Genomic DNA, 23,223 nt, shown 5'->3' with positions numbered 1-23,223 from the left:
GTTTAGGAGTCCCAGCAAGGGGGAGCACTGGCTGGATTCTTATGCTCTGTTCCTTTAAGTGTGGGGAACCCTCTCTCCAACATTTTATTTAATCCCCTTACCTTGACCAACACTCACATCACCAATGAAAAGGCTTTCTAATATACAATATGATGGTTAACAAGATTCTACTGGTGATTGGAAATGATGGTGGCTAAAGGATTCAGACGTGCCTCTACAGTACTGTTTTTGGGGTAAATATGAGCTAAGCACCCTTGGGGTGTGCATTTCCAATTACAGCAAGTGATTGTTCCCTGAATGCAGGGAAATCTAAATAACCCATACAAAAAAAAAAAAAAATCACACCAATGCTGAAACATTGCAAAGTAAATTATGGAGAATGTAACATAGTTGTCTCTTCTGTTATTGCTTTTACATTGAATCTGTGGAGCCCAAGGTATCCGAGGAGGGGGTCATGAGGAAAGCTTCAACTACAGCAGCTCTGCTCTGCTCTGTCCTACCTATTGGGTTCTGCAGGCTGTTTTCTTTGTGATATATCAAGGGGGGGGGCTGCTGCTTTCAAACCTCTGGCTCTTGTACTATTGCTCCAGCACCAACCACTTCTGTCTACAGCCAGGGTTCACTCAATGTTGCAGTGAAAGTCCAGCTTGAGTTAGCGGATGCCAGTGAAAACGTTGCTGGGGACTCGGTCAGGTCTGTGGAGCTAGGCATGCAAATGGCAACCTCATTGGATCCTCCTCCCCGTTCCCTTCCCGCCACCACTGCTGCCAATGTCCACTCCACCATATTTTATCCAGAAAAATCTTTGTGTCTTGAGGTTCAACTCTCCATAGTCAAGTTGCCCAGGTAGAATTCTGGGCTAGGAGACCTCTCAGTTTGGGAAAGAGGGCTTAGAGAAGAACTGAGGAGGGATGGCTTGAGCCAGAATGTACTCAGCCCTATCTATAGGGGATGTTGATTATGCATCAATACCCCCTCTTATTTTGACGCCAGGGATCCTTTCATTAAGGGACATTTCTCTCGCCCCACCCTACATTGAGGTTCTGTAAGTGCTTCTCCAATTTTGCTCTTAGGCTCAGAGATGACTGAGGCCTTCAAGACCAGGTGTTTCCAAGGGTGCTGGGAAGAGAAGCAAGCCTTGCCCCGTTGGATGGCAAAACCAGAGTTTGTGCGAGTGGAGCTGCTGGTGTCCTTGCTTCCAGCCTTGAGAGTTGAGCCAGTGAGAGAGCACAGAGCAGGGTAGAAGAGTAAGGACACACCTCGGGAGAAAGCCTCCAGGTTATGGTACTAGTTATCACTGATGCCAACCCTACTCCAGTCCTTCTGGGTTTGGTTGCATGAATTCACAAATCTCTGTTGCAGGAGCTGGTTAGAGTTGTATTTCTGTCTTTGTTTTATTGCTGTTGTTGTTATATTTGTTTTATTTATATTTATTTTGGTACCTGAGATTGAACCCAGGGGAGCTTTTTACCTCTGAGCTACATCTCCAGCCCTTTCATTTTTTTTCTTTTAATTTTGAGACACAATCTCATTAAACTGTTTAGGGGCCTCCTCACTAATTTGCTGAGGCTGACTTCGAACTTGCAATCCTTCTGTCTTAGCCTCCCAAGTCACTGGGATTACAGGCATATGTCACCACATCCAGGTTTTCTGTCATTTTTTTTTAAACCAAAGCTTTCCTAAACATTGTCCAGCTAAAGGTAACCAAATTATAAAATTGAAGAAAATACCAAAATATGGAAACCACAGATGAATAGAGGAAATGTCTGGTCATTCTCAGGAACAAAATAACTAGGGAGAATAAAAATATGAAGTCTTGAATATTCTATCCACGGGTAGAGCGTTCAGCTAGTTAAACAAAGTGACCTCGAAGTTTTAGCTGTAGAAGACCCAGGTGGTCATGCTGGTTTCACTGTGTGGTTGTGGATCGATGGCAGCAATGAAGGAATATTCTTTTTTCAAAAGACAGAGATGGTAGAAGGGGACCATGTGTTCAGATGAGAGCCCCTACCTTGAAATCCACACCGCGAGGGTACAGGGAGTACAGGAGAGAAAGGAGATCAGGAGGAAAAGATCAGGAGAGAAAGGAGACCAGACTGTGGCAGGTATATTAGGTCGTGCTGTTAGCTGTAGAACACATGGCACATACCTGAGAAGTGTCACAGATCGCATGCCAGTGGGCTGGAGTGACATCTAGGTAACTAGGAGTGAGGTCAGGGACTCAAAGCACAGAAGACCAAGGGCCAGGCAGCCACAGCTGGCTGATCCTAGTGGTGGGCAGTCAGGCAAGACATGTCTGGGAACAGGGACTATGTAGAAGCAAAACCGATGACTCAAGAGCCAGCAAATATGAGTTTAAGGTCAACTAAAGAGCAGATGCCAGGTGACACGAGTGAGTCAAATCTGGAGAGAACAGACAGGTACAAGTAGAGGGAGGCACCCAGGAGCAGGTGCCAGGGACCTGAAGCCGGGTCAGCTGGGGTGCAGGCCCTCCTGGAACTTCACCAGATGGCCGTTGGCCCCAGTACTGTCATTTATCTTCCTGCTTGTCCTCAAACCGGTGACTCTGCCCTCGGGGCTCAGAGGCATGAGCATCCCTTCTGATGACACATCTGCCCACGCTGGCATGGCAGCAAGATAGAGTAGTGATAGCTGGGAATCTCATTCTCCTAGACACAGGGTGTCTGGTAAGTTCTCCTCCTGCTGACAGCTTCATCTTTCATAGCTGAAAGAAGAAAATGAGAAGCACTGCTACCCTGAGCTAACTCTGTGCATTCTGCTCTGCCAAAGTGGAAGTGACAGCGACCCAAGAGGAGCTAGCCTTTGTAAAGTTAGTGACATCGAGGGCTTGGGCAGCTGAGGGCCCTGCACCATTTGGAAAGTAGGTTTTAGGAAGGGTTCAGGGAAGAGATGGGAGGATTCCCCTAGCAGAGACTCTTCACAGGGGTTCTGCTCAAGAGGAAGAGGAGGCTGGCTTACTGGATTCATCGAAGTTCCTTAGCAGAATATAGCAAGAAAGAAGGTTCCTCCTCCTGAGCTTTACTTGCAAATTTTCCGTCTAGAAGACTGGAAACGGCAGATTTAGTATTGGTTAGGGGAGCTGAAGCCACATGTAATTGCTATGAGCAGACTTGACACACCCATTAAATACTTAAATGCCCTAGTAAGATTTAACCTCCTCAAAGCACTCCTCAGATATTGCTGAGAGTCTCCCAGGATGTCAGGCTCTGGATGTTTGTCCACCACCCCAAATCTTCCCCCACTACTAATAATTCCCCTAGAGACTGGCCCTCCTCAGGCCACAGCTGGTGGTTCTACTGCTGCCAGGTCAGGCAGAGCTTGGGATGAGGGATGCTGGGTCCAGTGCCTTCCCATTCTAGCCCAGGGTACAACTGAGGTTAGTCAATTCTTCCTCTTGAACACAAGTTGCTCAAGGGCAGGAACTTTTGTCTGCCTGCCTCCCTCCCCACTTACCTATTACCAAGGCCTAGAGCAGTTCCTGGCAGATCCAGAAACTCTTGGAAAGTGTTTATTAAACATTCAAAAGTAAAAGAAGAAAGCAGAGAATAACAAGAGTCAAAAGGTTGCAAATTAGAGAATCCTCTGACTCAGATTTAGGAATGCCTTTGTATCAATTACATAAAAGCCTTTCCCTTAAGTGGATCCATGACTTTGCACGTAGAAAAAGGCCTTCTTCCTTCATGGTCATAAAAGTTTCACTGGGTTGCCAAAATAGAAGCATGCAATAGAAGGAGATCCTACTTGGTGGGCATGTCCTTTTGGCACAGGATTTGGTTAGTAGGTGGTATCCTTACGTAAAGAAACAGACATGCCTATCTCTCAGCAGGGGCAGTTCCCACCAGTGTGGATGTGACCTTGTCCTTGGATATATGACTTGCTGGTATACTCTTGGCCACGTGTCTTTGTTCCATATACAAGCTACACCGTCTCTCCCGGGCTACCATTCTGCCACCACGTGACATGAACCAACACAAGTACCCACATGGCAAGTTCCCTCGAGGCAAGTCCACTCCGTCTAGAGTCCCAGCCTCACCCCATGCAAGGAGATCTTAGGCCTCCCTCCATGAGATGTGGGTCTCCTGCCCCAGCACCTGCTGCTCTCTGATGATTGGTGATGGGACCATTTCCCCAGGGAAACCCAGTTCTTAGCTCTGTGACCTCATCCTGTGGCACCCAGTACAACAGACTCATAGAACACAATAGTCCCGAGGGCTTTGGACTCATTAGTCTTCAATAATGCCGCACAAAGGACAGAAACTGCCCATCCCAGGGACACTGCTCCCAATGTCCTTATTTCTCTTTTATAGTCTCTCTTCCAGGAAGAGGCAAACATTGTGCCTGAACGTCCTTCCACAGTCCTCTGGGCTCTGGGGTCTTGCAAACAATTGGTCAGGTAAAAACAATCTTGACTCTGCAAGAAAAAGCAAACACTGTAATTCACTTCATTCCTACAGAGTTAAGAAATATCTCTCCCCTTCTTGGAATGCAAGAGAATCCCAGAATGTAGCTAAGGCTCAAACATTTACAAAAACACACACTTCCAAAACAAAACGTTTATCTTCCAAATGTGAAATCACCATCCAGATTAAAAATGACTTTATAAGTGTTCCAAAGAGCACACTGGGCACTTGCTTCATGTTTTATGTATGTACATAACAAAAAGACCCATGAAGTGTGACCCCAGGGTACTGTCTGGATGCATTTAAGACACTGCCTTCCTTCTGAACAAAGATTGATGCAGTTTTGAATGGCAGTTTCTTTAGATGCGACCCATACTGTTCCCCCATGAAAATGATAAGACCCAGGACACAGCCATTATACAGAATAGCTTAAGAGATATGAAAGAGCTTCCTGCTTCTGGAAGTGAGGTCAAGTTTCTTGGGTACAAAGAGATCTGACATATGGGGCTGCTGAGTTCTGCCAATAATCTTGAAGGGACCGTGATAAACAAACTGACCCAGACTAGATAGAAGTAAACACTCAGAGTGCAGAAATGGAAGGAGGTGAGTTCTCCAAATTACAGAACGGCAGACTACACACATTTTGTGGCATATTTATAAGTGAATTATTTGAAAGGGGATTTATGGGTACTTACAATAGGAAATAGTGATTACTAGGAGCTAGTATAGATTCACTCATAATATTAAGGTAAAGTCACCATTTTTCCCTTTTCGAAAAAACTATTATATTCAGGGGATTCTGAGATAGTTTGTATATTTCGAGGAAGAGTGTAAGACTGCTCACTCCATTTCTGAGGTTGCACTCTTGTCCCCAGGTACCCCCTGCTTTCTCACCAGGGGGCATGTGAGCTTCAATGCCTCCATACGTGGTCAGAGTGGGTGGTGTTCCTTCTTTCACCTTACTCAGGCTTGGCCAGGTGACTTGCCTTGGCTAAGAGCATGTGAATAGAATGTGGCATCTGGGAACAGTGGCTTGAAAAGATGTGTGGGTCTGAGTCCTCTTTCCCTTCTGCCATGAGAAGGCATGTCCAGCATGGCAGCTTCTCTTCAGCCTGGATTCCCTGGACAAGAAGACAGGCAGAAATGAGTCACAGCTGCCGATACGCAGTAGGTACAGAAATGAACCTTTGTATCTATAAACCACTGGCATTTGGGGGCTGTTTGTTGTTACAGCCTCATAAAAACAGACTAATGGGAGGAGCTGTCACGTAAGTCTGGCTCTTCCACTTCTCTCCACGAGTTAGAAGAGCCAGTGACACAGGCCCCCGTGGCCCATGCCATACATGGCTGGAGGTGAAGATCAGCTCCCCTCCAGATGGAGGCCAGTCTGCTCTCCTGCCCACCCAACTCAACAACCTGGCTTGTCTGAGCCTTCTAAGCTTCTATATCAAACCTCTATGCCACTCATATAACAAGAAACACTTAGAGTCTGTAAAAGCCAGTCATGGGCAATAACACCCTCTCTCTGGGGCATCTATTCAGTTCCTTGATCTGTCTCACTGGGCTGTGTCTCATTTTGCCTCTGCTTCCAGCCTCTCTCACATCACACACCCACCCCCTTTGACTTCTCACTCAATCCCTCTTGACTCCTCTAGGTTCTATGGTTGCAAAATGTTCTCTCGTTGCACAGTGGCTTTGCATAAACCACATGAAAAGAATGGTCTTTTCACCATTCACTTGCTAAAGCCAGACCCCTATAGTTCACTGGTGACTCAACTCTGAGTGTTTTCTGCACTCCCTGAGAGACATCAGTCTACCCTCCATACCCAAAATCCTTAGCAAGTGCTCCACAGGTGTGTGAGTGTGTGGAGGATAATGGAAAGGAAAGTATCAAGAGTGCTGCTGCTGCGGGGACACTGCCATGTGGAAGCTACCGAGACCCTGGAGCAAAGCAAGAGTCCTGAGAGATCTACTGCTAACATTTGGGTAGTGACAGAGAATGCCAACTCCAATCATCTGAAATGCGGTTACACTGTCAACATGCCCTAAATGCCCCCTCCCTGGTCACCTCTTAGATGCTAAGCCCCTCAACACTTAGGTGACAATGTGGCACACCTGATGTCAGGGCCTCCCAAGCAGCCTCCATTTCAGCTAGACCCAAAGTCCTTGGCATGGCCAAAAGCACCAGCTTCTGGCAGCACCTTATCAGGGTGCTACCATCCCTTCTGGACATAAGAGAAGGCAGAGCACAGAGCACAGAGTTTCAAGGTTAGCAACTGGACACCACTGTCTTCCAGAGCTAGACCTTGATGGCTCCACCCCCTCACCTGGTACCAGGAGAAGAAAGTGGAAACAGCTCCCCAGGCTTCTGCTGACTAGCATTGTGCACGTGGTTTGCATTGCCCTCCAGCAGGTACGGACTGGGAGCACCACTTTCTGCTTTTGCCTCACCTGGCCTTAAATCTCACCTCCGTGCAATCTGGTTTACAAACTGCTGCCCGAAAGAGCCTCATAAAATACACCGTGATTATGCCATCGGGCTGATTAGACCTCTCTTGTTTGGTTCCCATTGCTTTCAGGATCAAGTTTCTTAGCATAACCAGCAAGTCTGTTCACGATCTGGGCTGCACAGGTCTCTTTCTGCCTCTCAGTTCCTGGAGCACCCAACTGCCAGGAACTCCTCTTCTGGATTCTTCTCCCAACCTGCCTTTCCTGGTTGTCACCTTCAGCAAATTTCCCCCAACCCTGCAGGTTCATTTTGATATCCGTCCCTGAGCTTCAGAGCACCTGGGACTCCTATGACACAGCAGTTCTGTGTCTATCAAGGACCCCTGGAGGGTTGGGTGCCCTGTGCCTGTGGTACATATTGTCTCTGGTATCAATTAATAATTAATATTAAAAATTGCAAAAAAAATCATCCTGCCTGTGTCACCCCATTTTCTTCTCTCCTCCCACCATCAACCCCAAACCTCATTATTTTCTCACACTAATCCTTGTGTTTTTGATTAGAAAGAGCCTCAGGACCCCCAGGCTGTTCATTCACTCATTCATGCCTCACACCTGCCTCCAGGCCTAGGGGTGGGGACCTGAGAGCAGTCAGTTTGACAGGCTTGGGTCTTCATGGAACCTACATCTTAGCTGAGTGAGAAAGGCAGCAAACAACTTGGGTACCTCAACAATCCACTATTAAGTACAACCTGTGTCATGTGATGTATGCTATAAAGAAAACAAGAGGGCAAGGCAGATAGGAATGCTGGGGTCAGTGATGAGTTATTTTATGTAGGGTGGCGTGGGAAAGAAAGCCTCTTAGGTAAGATGTATTGGAGTTTGTTATGTTTTTGTTTTGCAGTGCTGGGGATGGAACCCAGGACCTCACACGTGCTAGGCAAGTGCTCTACCACTGAGCCACACTCCTAGTCTCAATATGGCATTAGAACATATAGATCTAAAGTGAAAAGTCACACTGATATTTGGGGAGGAGCATTCTGAAGAAAACAACACATGCAAAGGTCCTGTGTAGATCAGAGTAAAAATAATTGTGACAAAGCCCAAAGCTTCACAAGAAAACATGTGCAGTGAATGTTTGCTTCTTGTGCAAGGTCCAGTTCAGTGTTATGTTGTCCAGACCCTAATGCCTTCTATCATGTGATGTCCCCATTTCCAAGGGACTTGAAGTTCTTTCCATTAAGTGGGCAAATGGGAAGTAGAGAAAGCACAGAAGGTTCTTAAGACTCTCCCTACCCTAGCACCCCATGAACATGACGTACTGTTTGGTCCATTTGGTGAGATCTAGGCATGTGGCCACCCCTGAATGCCCAGGAGATTGGGGGTGGCTGCCTCCAGCAACAAGACCACACTGTGATGGGCACTTCTGATGGCCCACTTAAGAAGGCCAGCGTGACTAGAGAAGAGCAACCCAGGAGGGATCCAGCCAGTCAGAGAGGTAACACAGTGTGAGTGGGCAGATGTGACATGGGAAACCCTTGGAGGACTTTGGCAAGGGAGAGATGTGGAATGGTCTATGTTTCAATGGGGCTCTGCAGCTGTGGTGAGAGCATCCTGCAGGAGGCCAGGAGGGACTGAGGCAAGCAGGAAGGGGATGGGCTGTGATGCCGGGGGGCTGAGGGTGGCCAGCTAGAGCCCCCACCCCACCACAGTCACACCACAGGGCAGAGATCCCTAATCTGTCCCCTCCTGCCTGCTAATCCAGGGGCTGGCATGCTTTGTCTACAAAGGGTCAGATGGTGAGTGCTTTAGACTTCATTGGCTACATGGTGTCTGCCACAAGGACTCTGCTCTTGAAGTGTAAAAGCAATCACAAACAAAATATAAATGGATAAGCATGGTTGTGTTCCAATAAAACTTTATTCACAAAAACAGACAATCCACTGTAGATGAAGGTTGCTGGTCCCTGTTAAACCAGTCCCAAGGGCTGGTCTTATCACAGAATACACTTCTAGTTAGGTGGAGGTGGTTGAAGAAGATGACTTAGAACTCTGGATGTTGTCACTTGTCAAAGTTGGCATGATAGCTATTCCCAATGAACCAAATTTCTTATAGTAACACTTGTGGCATAAGAATGAATCACGGCTTCCCACTGTCTGTGAACAAGTTCTCTCTTGACAAAGGAAATGGCTCTTGGCAAGATCTTTTTATTATACTCCAGGCTCATCGGCAATTCTTCTATAACTAAATACCTTTATTATGTGTAATTAAGGCAGCAACTGAGAAAAGATGCAAATGTGTTTTTAAAATCTGACTTTGCAGCAGCTGGGAGCTTTGCGACCTTTTAAAAGAGCAGGTTTAAACTGAAACACATTTGGCATGTGCCGAAATGGGAAAAGGAGAGAATAAAAGCTAAAGAAAGGAATTGAAAAATAAGGGGGCTCTGGCTTCCCATGGAGGAATTCAGCTGGCCTAGTGCTCACCCTGTGAGCTGAGCTGGCTGCAAACACCAGAGAGCATCCTGGCGTCACGTCTGGGTGTGCTGTCCTCCCCAGTGATTCCTGCCCTGAAGTTAAAAGTATCTGTTTTAGTCAGCTTTTTTGCTGCTGTGACCAAAAGACCTGAGAAGAACAACTTTAGAGGAGGAAAAGTTTATGTGGGGGCTCGTGATTTCAGAGGTCCTAGTCCACAGACAGCTTCCTCCATTCCTTGCGTCTCCAGGTGAGGCAGAACATCATGGTGGAAGATTGTGGTGTACGGAAGCAGCTCACATGATGATCAGAAAGCAGAGAGAGACTCCACCCACCAGATACAAATATATACCCCAAAGGCATGCCCCCAATGACCCATCTCCTCCAGCCACACCTTACATGCATTCACTTACCACTCATTAATTCCTATTAAGGGATTAATGCACTGATTGTGTAGTCTGTCATAACCCAATCATTTCTCCTGTTTTCTTGCATTGTCTCACACATGAGTTTTTGGGGGACATTTCACATCCAAACCATAATAGTGTCAGCATCAGAGTTACCACAAGCTGCTGCTTTCAAATTTCATCGATACTTTCTTTTTCAGAATTCCTTCCACCTCTGTGCATGCTGGGGCTGATGGTATCACAAGACACGGTGCCTGGAAAACAGGAAAAGAGCCTGGAGAAAGAAGAGACCCTCTCCATCTTGTCATATCGCGGCCCAACAGAACTTTCTGCAGAGTTGCAAACATTCTCCATCTTAGCTGTTCAATATGACTGCCATGCGGCTACTGAGATGTGGCTAGTGTGGCTGAGGAACTGAATTTTTAACTAATTTAACCTTAATTTGGGTCTAAAGGTTCATAGCTCCTTGTGGCCAGTGATACCGTGTAGGACGGTGCAGCTGCAGGAGGCTGGTGAAACCCTGCTCAGGAGTAGGAAGACATGGGTCCCCACTCTGGCTCCCCACCTACTAGTTGCGACCAAACCGGTTACTCATTGCCGGTAATCCTTGATCCCTTGTTTTTGGGATGGACCCCATTGTGCCTGCGTCATAGAGCAGTCGTGAGAATGGGGTGAGAGAGCAAAGACCAAGCACTTCACACAGGGTCTGCAGAGGCCAGCACTCAAAATACATCCTCAGCTTTGTTTTCCTCTGGGAGGTACCTGCGAGGGCCTGTCTCACTCCCTGGCCTGGCAGAAACTGTCTCCTAAGTCTCCCGTGCTGATGTTTCCCAGGGGTTTCTTAAGAGATACCATTGACTTGAGGGGAAGGAGAGAGGAGGAGCAGAAAGAGGGGCAAGGGCTTCGAAACAAACCTTTATTCCTGAGACGAAGACTGCTCACTGCCCACTCAACATTTGGTGACACTGTGCCTTGTAAAATGACCAAATTTTCCAGGCTGCCTTATAGTTAGGGATGATCAATAAGATATATGAAAACATTGCTAAATCCGAATGTGGGTTTCAGGACTTTGGGGAATACTTCAGAAGGGCCAGACAATTGGTACGTGCGCTTTTGCCTTTAGTCCTTTCACTTTTCTGCTTCCTATCTGGAATGAAGACATGCTGGCTGGAGATCTGGCAGTTTTGAGAGGTGTCCTTGAGGATGGGAGCCTTGCACTACTAAGGATGACAAAGCAAAAAAAAGAGCTTGTGAATACCATGAAACTTCCAGACCAGCCGGGGACTGCCCACCTCATTTATTTTGTGTAAAAACAACCTCCATATCATGGGTAAGGCATTAATCATGTCAGTTTTCTCTTCATGTAGCAGTTGTGATCTAATTATTCCTGAGCAGTGATTTACTGTGGCATATATTGAATGAGTTTGGGAAAACCAATCCTTGCTTCTCCACTCTGCCTGCAGGGGGCGCTGAAGCCTAGAAGACAATAGAGATCATTTGATTATCTATTGTGGTCAAACTTTTTAAAATCAAGTCAATGCATTATTATTTTCTTCCCTTCAATGGATCCCATGTTTAAAAACAAGTTTTTCCACCATCAATTAAATTCTACTGGTTTTCTTGTCATGAGAAACATTTAACAACCGTGGTAGACATTTTTTACCTGTCCAGTAGGAGAGTATCTGTACCTTTGGGGAATTTTCCTAATAATCTGGAGTCTCTGAGATTAACACTACCCCTATCCTACAGCTGTCGCACATCAGCACATAGAACTTGAGATTTGCCAACTGGAAGGTTTTGCTTTTGGAGTCACAAAGAAGCAGCCATGGTTTGGAATGCATCCCACTGGGGAGCAGCATCCTACAGCTGGAGTGGTGGTCCCAGGTGGGTCAGCTTTGGGTCCAGTGGCACCCAACCAGACTGTTCCTGTGCTGTGACTGTGGCAGAGCTGCTGCCCCTCAGCAGTTCCTGGTCACTGCTCACTTCCACAGCCAGGTCCTCCTGCCTTTCTGTTTGTTTGGGAAATAGATGATATCTTTTCCATGCACATATTTTCTGCTTAAGTCAATCAGACTTGGTTCCTATTGTTTGCAGCTGAGAATCCTGACTGATGCACATGCTCAGCAATGTGACTTTTTTTATTGGTTCTTTTTAGTCTGAGCAATGTGATTTTACCCATAATACTGCATAGAGTTGACATCATTCCAACAAGATCAGGAGACCACATTTGCTGTAGTCCATGTATCCTTAATTGGCAAACAAGCTTTCTTTTGAACTTAAAAAAAAAAAAATCAGTAATAGCTTCCTCCTCTGCTCCAGTTCTCTTGCCGTGGATCCCTGAGGATGGGAAATGCCAACCTGGAAACCACTGATACCATTGTACTTCCTCACTTTACAGATGAGGAAATGGAATCCCAGAGAACTGACATATCTTGCAGCCTGTGACAGGCCATAGAGCTTCCCAGGGAGGGTCACTAGCCTTTCATTCTTGCACTGCTCTTGGTATGTAGATGTGGTGTCTCAAAGAACTCAAAATCAGAGAAACGGATTCCAGTGGATGCAAAATCCTACTCTTCAGGAGGAGTGCTTTGGGACAGCCCCAGGTGCCAAATAATGTGGAAAGAGCAGATGAGGATAATCAGACAAAGACACTTAAATGATAATGAGAATAGAAGGAATGTGACTTATGAGCCAAAGACTCAAGCATGGCGGTAAGAGCAGGGGCTTGGCAAGACTGACATTAGCACTGTAGGTATTAACCTCCATTATGGACCAGATGAGAAGTTCTGGCCAGCTAGTGACAGTGTTATGGGTTGGCAAGAGCTCACCAACAGCTCATTTGTTGAAAGCATGGTCCCCAATGCAGCAAGATTCAGAGGTGGGGCTTTCAGGAGATAATTGATCATGAGTGCTATGGATTAATTCATTTAATGGATTAATAATTTGAATGGACTACTGGGTGGTAACTATAGGCAGGTGGGGCATGCCTTGGGGACTATATCTGTCCCTGGCTCCTTCCTCTTTCTTCGCTTCCCAGTTTCCATGAGCTGAGCAGCCATCCTCTGCCACACCCTTCTGCTGTGATGTTCTACCTCACCTCAGGCCCAGAGCAATAAAGTCAGCTGACCATGGACTGAGACCTCTGAAACTGAGAGCCAAAATAGACTTTTCCTCCTCCAAGTTGTTCTTGTCAGATATTTTGATCACAGTGACAAAAAACTGACTAGCACAGAGGGATTCTAGAGGGGAACCCAAGAAGAGTCAGAGAGTGACATCAATAGATGTTTGTGTCCTGCTTTAGGAATGCATGATGCAGGGACATCTGAACTTGCAAAATAGGTTGAGGAGTGTATTCACTTTAAAAACATTTTCTCACTCTAAAGATAGGATAGATCTATCTTCTGGGTTGCAGGAATGGGTTAGTTTACTTTTTTTTTTTTTTAAACAGCACATTGGGGAGGTATTATTCCCATTTTACAGGCTAGAAATGAAGGTTCCTACAGATCAAGTCACCAGTTGAGGTCACACAGCTTGCAGGATTTGGGTATCATTCTCCCTGGCTCTGAAGGCCGTGTGTCTCACATTTAACAAGCTGCCTCTCACAGGGTGACTTTAAATAATGAACACTTGAAATGCATTTGGAAGGCACTTCTAATTGAAGAGACTTAATTTACAAAGGTGAGATTTACACACAATTTTGAGAACACATCCATCGCAGGAAGCATTATGCAACAATATAAGGATAAATAGCACAGATCCCTTGTTAAAAAAAAAAAAAGAGGAAATAATAGAGGAAGTGTAGTTAATTAATGCAGCAGGATCTGAAACGCTACAGGAGCAGACGAACACGCACTCAGGAATATGATACAATAAGCGGCTTCATTACGAAGACAATTTATGTGATGGGAGAGATAATAGCAAAAGAGAGGGGAGAATGTAAAGACAAATTGGTCTACTGGAAAACACTGATTTGAAAATATTTCATAATGATTGATTTGTAAGCAGTCTCTCTGCAATCCACATCCACGGAACCCTTTCTTTAAGAGATCTTAAAAAATAGGTCAGCGTCTCTGAGTTGGACAGGTTTAGGTGTGATTTTTTTCTCTGCGGGGAAAGAGACCAGCTGGGTGTTTTCAAAGGCTCCCTTTCGTTTATGATGCTAAGGTTCCCCTTATGGGAGTTTTCTATGACTGTCATTTTTTAAAGCCGGTTAACTCAGTGGCTTTATTATTTTTCCCCCCCTCTCAGTTCCCCACAGGGCTTTAACTAAATCAGACCACATTTGGAGTTTTGTGTAGCTTTCTGGGCACCACATTTTAAAAGGGACATTGACCTGCTCTGCCTCCAGAGAATGGATTCAAGACAAATGGGTAGAAGTTGCTCAGAGATAAATTTTGACTCAATACAAGAAAACCCTTTCTCCTGCTATCAGAGCCCTCTGACAAAGGAACGAGGCTGCTTTTTGAGACAGTTTGCTCCGAGGGATTGGAAATGCTGAAGCAAAGTGTGTTTGAACAGCTGTCAAAGTTGCTCTGGAAGAGATTTTTTTTTTTTTTAAGTTTCCTTCCAATTCTGACACCATATGATTGATTGATCACATAACTCTTCAGTATGTTTTACCAAGTCGAGAACTCCTTTTAGTTCTTTTATCTTGATTATTAACCTCTCTTCTTCCTACAAAAAAAAAAAAAAAAAAAAAAGTTGACAGAAAACACGTAGAACAACAATGACAGTTAAAACGCCCAGGTCATATTGTCTGATTTGCTGTGTTCCCTCCACTGGGGAAGCTGGATACCACGTGGTTGGATAGTTATCAAAGTAAGGGTCTGGTGGTGCACACCTGTAATCCCAGCAACTCAGGAGGCTGAGGCAGGAGGATCTCATGTTTAAGGATAGCCTAGACAACTTAGCTAGCAAGACCCCATCACAAATAAAAATGAAAAAGTTGGGTATATGGCTCAGTAGTAGAGTGCCCCTGGGTTCAATTTCCAGTACTGACAAAAAAAGTGGGGGGTTCCTAAGTCAATGGGGGTGATGGTGACAGGTGGACTACAGCTGGATAAGGCCCACCCTAGGTTCTCTGCAGGGCTCTCCATCTTAGTCAATAGCACCTCCATCCAGATATGTGACCTCAAACCTGAGTCCTCTCAATGTTCTGACCCCACATCAGCCCATCCCTGTGTCCTACCTACCTCTTATTCATCTTTGCTGCCTCTACCCTACTCGAAGCCCCAGACTCAGCTGTCACTTGGACTGACATCTGCTCCAACTTATTTACACACTGAAACCAGAGTGATTTTTTAAAAAATACAAGACCCATCCTATCATGGACTACTTAGAAATCTCAGTGGCTTCCCATTGCTATTGGCCTTGGCAACCCTTGTACTCTCTCTGTGCTGTTTTCCTTTGCCACCCTGCCCTACTCCTCGCTCTCTTGATTTCGGTCATATATATCTTTCCTCCACACTTTTCCCTGGCCCTGGAGCTCTTGCCCTTGATTGCCCCTGCCCTGGGGAGTGCTCTTCCTACCCCTCTTGACCTGGTAAAGGTCATCCCAGGCCAGTGGGACTTCCTAAGGAGGCCTCTGCTGGTGCCCCTGCCCAGGGTTCATGGCATGACCCCCACACTTTTCTACCTCTCCTTCCCAGCACTACTGCTCTTATTCAGTTTTATATATATATATATATATATATTTTTTTTTTGGTAGCTCTGAAGGTTGAACCCAAGAGTACTCTACCACTGAGCTACCTCCCCAGCCCTTCGTATTTTAATTTTGAGACAGTGTCTTGCTAAATTGCTGAAGGCGGCCTCAAACTTGAAATCCTCCTGCCTCAGTCTGCAGAATCACTGGGCTTACAGGTGCGTGTGCCTGTGCCCGGCAGTCAGTTTTACCTCTGTTTCTGTGATGATTTGATACTTCTGCTCCCCTGTAGAACCTGGGAGCAGCAGTCATGTCTGGTCTGCTCAGCATGGCACCCTCTGAAGGGCAGATGGGAGCAGTACACATAGGTGACAGACATTGGTATGATGTTCTCCAGTCCTGAGTTCCCTCCCTGGCCACCCCAAACCCCATTACCACCTGCCAGTGGCTACCTGTTGCTGTGGGTAAGTCTTGTCCTCTTATTCTTTCTTCCTTTTGTAATACAATGAAGGGACGTAAGAGTGTCCCTGATGCTTGAGTTGAATCTTCTCCCGAAACTCTCTCTCCAGCAAGAAATATCTGAATTACAAGAGAATATAAGGCAGATGAATGAATATTAGGACTGATTTAGAAAGGAAAGGGGACAGCTCACTTCACTTACTGGATGCCACATGCTATTGCTGCCTCTTGGCCTTTGCATATGGGCTTCCTGCTGTCTGAAAAGTGCTCCTTTGCCACTTGTGAAAGTTCTACTCATTCATCACAAGCAGGCATGAGAGACCTTTAAAAGTTGTCACTGGCATACAAGGGTGGAGTTGCTCCCTCCCCTGAGCCATCGAGGTAGCCTGTTTATGCACACACTGTCTTGCAAAGTTACATGTGGCTGTTTCCTTGATGGGCATGAGCTCCTTCAAAGTAGTGTCCATGCCTGACACCTTTGTATCCCTGTGCAGAGTGGACGAGCCCCTGGGTCACTGGCTGATCCTGCAGGGTCAGCAAAAGCCAATCTTGGGAAACATTCCTTGCTAAAGGTGAGAATGTTATCAACCTTGACTCTCCACTCTGATGGCCCTGATGCTAACAGTTATCAGAGGCCCCAGGACGATGGGTTTCCTGGGTGCAGCAGAATGTTCCTAGCGCTGCAACAATAGAATAGCTGCAAAAAATGTTAGCTCTGTTAACTTTCTAGTGGACAAATAAGCCTCTGACAACTCACAAACCTTGAACAATTTACAACACCCCTACCATTTAACTTCCTGTTTACAAGACCCTATATAATAAACTTGCAAAGCTAGTTCTGGGTCACTGTTCCTCTATCACAGTGCAGTGCCTCACCTGACTCCAGCTTTACTTAAATATGTCTCTGTGTTTTCTTTGTATGTTTTTCTCCATCTCCAGTCGCCCCTACTTGAGATCTTTTGTTGATACTGTGCAGGTTGCAGCATATCCCCAGTGTCTGTCCTAGAACCTGGCTGCATTAGGACTTTGGGTTGCAAGTTAAAGAAATCGGTTTGGTCTTTTCTCTCAAGCATAAACGGATAAGCCACTCTGGTGTACTCAGCTTGCTTCCACCACTCTGAACTTCCTTCCATTCCTCAAAGACATGACAACCTTGTGGGAAAACCCCAATGGAGATGCACTGAACATGGGATAGTAAGCACTGGGCAGAGGAAGAGGAGAAGGAGGGAAGAATGGGGAGCGAGGGACAGTGCTGACGCCCAATTGCACCTTCCTGGCTCTTGAACTTGGGCCCATCATGATGGTTCCGACCTCATCAACACTAGGGAGGACTTGGCTTGGGTCTCTCTCCTTCCCATCCTTCCCTCCTCACTCTACTCTCTTTCCCCAACTCTGTCATTTCCTTAAACTCAGGAAACAGCACAACATGAGCACCAGCCCAGTGTTGGTTTGGGGTTGGAGCTATTACAAGACCCCATGGTGCATCTGTGTCCCAGGAGAGTGTCTGCAAAGTGTGACAACAGCGGCAGGCAGACACCTCCTCCCTGCCAGTGTCTGAACTTTTTTTCTCAAGTCGTCCTTACTTTTTAATTGCTCGATTTCTTTTCTTTGTTTTCGTAGTTAAAGGCTAACAAAGAATGAATTGGGTATTTGAGCTGTCTGTGGTCATCATTAATTTCATGGTCCTCTGCATTTATTAAGTCTTATTTCCTCTCCATAATCTCCTTTCCCCATGATATTTGTAAAAGCACATCTTATTCTCCTTAATTGCTTTGGCTGGTGTGATCTAATTCTGATTTTTCACCATCCTTATCTTTTCCCAGGAAGCTTTAACTGATGCAGTGTATTCTTGTTTAATTCTCTCCTTTTTTTTTTTTTTTTTTCCTGCAGACAAGAGTGAATTTCTTTCTCTATAGATCTCTCACCAGTCTTTGGGGAAGTTGCATTGATTGTATTTTGCTTTTCTTTTGGAAGAAGTCCTGGGCTGGATTTAATTATGTGTGGGTCCCTCCCTCTCCACACACTCCTTCCCTGAAAAACACCCAGGTTCTCTGGTCTTTGCAGTCAAACAAAGTGCTCTGAGTCCCTCAGCAGCAGGTGACTCTTCTCCTGGCTGTTTTACTGCTTGAACAGAAGGCTGTGCCTGGGGCAAGAAGGAAGAAGGGAAGCTGTGCAGTCAGATGGGCTTCCTATTAGCAGCTCTGGTACACTGACGATGGCGAAGTTAACAAAAAAACGCTGGGTAAATAGCGCACTCTGTGGCCACGATAATTAAGTGCTCATTGTCGAGAATGAAACTCCACCTTTGGTTTGTTGGGAGCCAGATCCAAACATCCAGCTGACCTTGGTCCATTTCTCCTTCTGTGATCTGCAGGCACCACAATTACAGCTTCTTCTGTGTATTTTTCTTGTTCTTCTTATTTAACACTCAACACCTACTTTGTTCTGCCTAGACTTTGGCTAGTCGTCCTTGTGTCTCTTTTACATGTCCAGAATTTAACTTATTATCTCACTTCTTTGCAACCTGAATATACTTTGGATTCCATGGTTCCCCATTAACATCATTGCCTAAGTTTTTCTAGAAACATCTCCAACCTTCCTACCTCAGCCTCCACACCAAATGGTTCACCAGTTTGCATCCTTTCATTCACGTTGGTTCCTTATTAAATTTTCCCTGGCCACAGTGGACATCATGGTGGCAACACGTATCTGGCCCCCTTCTCTCAATAACCACCCTTGGTTTTCTTTCTATTATCCACATTTCCCCAAGTACTTACGGGGCCCTGACTCTGCCTATAACTCCAGGATTGGAGGACGGGTCCTAAGCCTCACCCAGTGAGTATAATCCATCCCCTGGCTATTCTCCTTGTTTCAGGGCATGTGACACAGTTTGAGCATGTGACACAGTTTGAGCCAATAAGACTGGAAAGGATATTTATCAAAGGCGTGTGGAACACAAAGCTTCCCTGGTCTTCTGAGAAAGCTTTCCGGAGTGAGTTACGAGATGCCGGTGGCCATTTTTACCACCACATGGGGAGAACTTAACTGAAAATGAAGTCAATGCAGAACCAAGCCAAGAAAGACCAAGAGCCTTGATTTTCCACGTTGATCAGCGGCATTGGAACCACTCCTAGACCTTTTTTGTGTTCTCACGCCCTACATCCAATCCATCAGCAAAGGCCACCACCACGGTCTTTGGGGCACATCCAAGCCCACCCCTTTCCATTGCCTGCTGTTACCATCCTCGTCCTCTTACCCAGACCTCTGCAGCAACCTTCATACTGGTCTCCTTGCTTCTACTCCTGTTCCACGGAGCTGCCCAAGGAATCCTTTTAAAACCTTAAGTCAGATCATACTGCTGCTCTCCTCAGAACCCACTAAACACTTTGCATCAACTTCAATGTCCTTATCTTGACCCTCTGACCCTGCATGACCTGTCTGCTCCTCTCTGACCTCATCTTTTCCCCCTCTACCCTAGCTCAGCCCACTCTGTCCTCACTGGCCTTTTAACTTCCATCCCAGGGCCTTTGCACTTACTATCCTGTCTCTTTGCAACACTCTTCTGCCAGAGAGCTGTGCAGTTTGCTCCCTATTTCCTGCTCAACTCTTACCTTTCCAGCTAGGCCATCCCAGCCCACTCTGTTCCTTGTCACTCTGTGTACCCTTGCTCTGTTTTATGCTTCTTCATAGTGCTTCACCACTGCCTGACAGGCTGCAAATTTATGTGACTGTTATTATTTACGTATTCCCCTTAGAATATGTATCCTATGAGAAACTTGAACTGTTTTGTTTGCTGCTAAAAATCTAAGCTCCTAGAATAGCAAGCAACCTGCACATAGCAAGTACTCAATAGTGTTGTCAAACTTATTGAATGAATGAATGAATGAATGAATGAGCTAATCGTTATCCTAATTTGAGCGACCTGTAATTAATCAGGTTTCTGCCACTTGTAGACAGAGTGTTCTAATGCAGCATTCAATTAATATTTGCTTAAAAAGTGGACAAATGAAGAGCTAAGCTTTGATTGCGTTGTAAATTACATTTTGATAGAAAACCAGTATCTGTCATGGATCTGCCCTGTTGAATCCTAAGACACTGCCACATACAGTGCCCCGCCCCTCTTAGATCCTCACCTTGTTTTTCAAGATAAACAGGGCAAATATGGCCCTCTCCACATACGACAGGGAGGTTGAATGTGATCTGGTAGAGCTGAACAATAGCACAGGGACTGGAGCTGCACGTCCTTGTCCCTAGCCCACAGTTCTTCGAACATCTCAGTTTTGCATTTCTGTCCACAGTTCTGCAGCTTCACCCACAGCCTTGGGGGAAAGCTATGAAATCTGGCTCCATGTGGTCTCTATTTATCTAACATTTCCAATTCCCTCTTCTCTAAAAGCCAATAAAATTCTGAATTTTTCCCACATGAGATTGTGGGTTCTTTGGGAAGAAGAAATGCAAGCATATGGCCCTCAGGAAATCGAATGTGCTTTATGAGATAAAAATTTCCCCTCTATAAATCAGCCCGTGGCATAACAGTCTTTGCAGCTGCCTTTTACATTTTGGGGCCACAGACGACACACACACACACATATGTGCTCCTGCCTTGCAAAAAAACTTCTACTACCCCTCTCCTCCAGAGAAGTCTTTTCCTTCTCCATCTGTTCCCCACGGATGACATTAGCTCCCTTTTTAATTCCTGCCCTCTCGATGCACACTCTGATGTTACTCGTCAACCCCCAGTGGACCTGCGCAGACTTATATGGTTTCACATGTAATAGATAAAGCAGCAGGGGCTTCTAATCGGAAAATGTTCTCCAAGTTGCAAAAGGCCACAGAAAACCACAAAGCTGCCAACTGGGTTCAGGGTTTATTAACACGCACTTGGTACAAGTTTGGCATGCGACATTGCTCCATCCCTCATGGGAGGAGAGGTGTTAGTTACATGCTAACAGATGCATGTGACTGGAGGGCTGCGAGACAGCTCCTCTCCAGGAGGAGGGCTCCTTTTGGGTGAAGTCCAAAGACATACAGGTAGTAGGCGCCTGCATGAGGCCACAGGTTTCAAAGTTGCAGGGTCCTTTTTCTAATTATAAAGCTCAGGTCTACAGTAACTCTGCTCACACTTGACCTAAGGCACGTTGCTTATGGGCTTTTTGTCTGTTTTCTAAAACCAAAGATTTGTTGATATTACATTGGAACGAACGACAAGTTTTAGTATCTATGATTCTGGTCTTTCTGGCCACTCCATAGAATGTATCTTTGGAAGAGAAGAAAATAATATTTCATTTTCCTGTAATTGTAAGATTATCATACTCAATCCAGGCACAGTCAGTGAATATGTTCTTCAATCCCACAGACTTTATTCCCTTCACCAAATATTTATAATACACCTGATCCTTCACAGGAGAAAAACACTAGCCACATCAGTAATTGGTAGCATTTTCAAAATATGTTTTGTTATCATGAATCAGAAGCTTAACTATTCTATTAGTCCTGTAATTCCACATGGTTTTATTACTTTTTTTTTTTTTTGCAAAAGATATGATCTTTCAACATTTATGTAGGAGAATATTTCCCATGTGTTTTGTTGTTGTTGTTTTAGAATTACCAAAAGACTTTGCAGGGTTTACTTTTTTTCACAATAAAAGAAAAGTATGTTATTAGCCCATGAGTCAGACCAGCATCAGAGGCAGACTGCCCAGCTCAGTTCCTGGTACATGAAGAGATGCAATACCGTCCCCCGGCTCTCAGTTCTTAGAGGATTTGAGAGGGATAAAAGTAACACAACTATCTCTGTTATTGAATAGCCTAGAAACAGAGAAAACTGATATAAACAATATAATCTCAAAAGAATAAAGGATGCCAAATCTATTCATCCCAGGATGGGTGAAAAGAAGGGATTCCATGGATGCGGGGAAGATACATCACTCTTCCCAGAGCAAATGGCTTGTGGACAGTCACTCCAGACCAAAGAGGCAACCACTGGGAGAGGTCAACTTTGACAGCACTGTTACCAGGATCCACACCACAGAACCCAGGCCAGAGGCCTTGGCATTCTCAGAAGGACTGCCACTGTGTCTAACCGTCTTTGGGAGGGTGGGAGCGCCAGAGACCACCATGGGGGAAAAGCTACAGGAGCAACAACAGCTCTCGAGACCCAGCTAGAGCTACTTGAGATGCAGCCTGGACTTGCTTTTTGGTGCAGGGTTTGACACGTGGGCAGACGCCTTCTTTTGAAAAGCAGAGGAGGGCATCTATAGGAACTTTCTTTTTTCCTTTACAGGAACTCTTTCTACTCATCATCCTATTGGTTCACCATGTAGACTGGTTTGCAGAAAAGATGCTGCAAATGATCTCAGCTAGTTTCTAATATGATCATGGCACAGACAAGTGAATGAGCGATCACATCGTCCTGCTTCCTCCATGGGACTGCCGCCGTTTGCCTCTTTGGACTGACAGGTGTGATCTTACTTGAAAAAAGTGTGTAAATACAATGCTAGCTTTTGTTACGCTCTGTCCCAGTACATGGGCAGAGCCCTCCTCAGCTCTTGGAGAGCTCAAGGGACTGGCTTTGCCACATCCTGGTTCCATCTTAGTCTGGCAGCCACTGCTTCTGGTTTATGATCCAGCTGGACTAATGGTTCACCCGTGATGTCAGCAACACCACACACGTGAGGAGAGTGAAGTCCAAGTCTGAACCCTTCTGCAAGGAGAGTGAATCCAATGTCTGCTGAGGCGATCTTTACGTATTTCAGATGGAATTCTCAAACTGCTCACTAGATCCAGGCCATAGATCTTGTCCAGCACTTCAGGTAAAAAAGTCCTAGGAGCTTCATCTAGTAACCAGAGTTGGTCACCACACCTCTTCTTCAGACCCAACATCAATAGGTAGGTAAGCACATGATCTGGGACCAAAAGTCCTTTCTGTCTGTACTGCTTTGCCATATTACCACTTCTTAGAGGCTGCAGTGAATAGATAGACCTTTCTAGACTACCCAGGCTCTGACCTATGGTCCGAGGAATTGTGGAGGTGGGGGGTGGGTGTAGCTGTAAGACCCATGACACTCATGATGGTTTTGAAAAGACTGCCAACTACTTGACACGATACCCCTTCAAGAAGTAGGTCTGTGTTCCTTCCCTTTAAACCTAAGCTCTGTGACTCCTCTGACCAACAGACGCAGTGGAAAGGATGCTCTAGGTGAGGTCATAAAAACAAACAAATAAACAAACAAACAAGAACAGTCAGTTCCACCTGCTTCTCCAAGATCTCTTGCTCTCTGGCAGCTCCTTTTCTAGATGCTCTTTCTCAGAATGCAGCCTGCACTGCACGGAACCCCAGTCACATGGAGAGGACAAGTGCAGTGCTCTGGTCATCTGTC

At 45.6% G+C, this 23,223-nt stretch overlaps 1 pseudogene; it reads right to left on the bottom strand.

The window, feature by feature from the left end:
• Positions 1–22,199: 22,199 nt before the first annotated feature.
• LOC124990132 (adenylate kinase 4, mitochondrial-like) lies at positions 22,200–22,789 on the bottom strand (annotated as a pseudogene).
• Positions 22,790–23,223: the final 434 nt, after the last annotated feature.

Source organism: Sciurus carolinensis, chromosome 1, assembly GCF_902686445.1.
Source record: "Sciurus carolinensis chromosome 1, mSciCar1.2, whole genome shotgun sequence".
NCBI lineage: Eukaryota > Metazoa > Chordata > Mammalia > Rodentia > Sciuridae > Sciurus > Sciurus carolinensis.
Note: the sequence above shows the minus strand (reverse complement) of the source record. Positions and strands in the feature narration are given on the sequence as shown.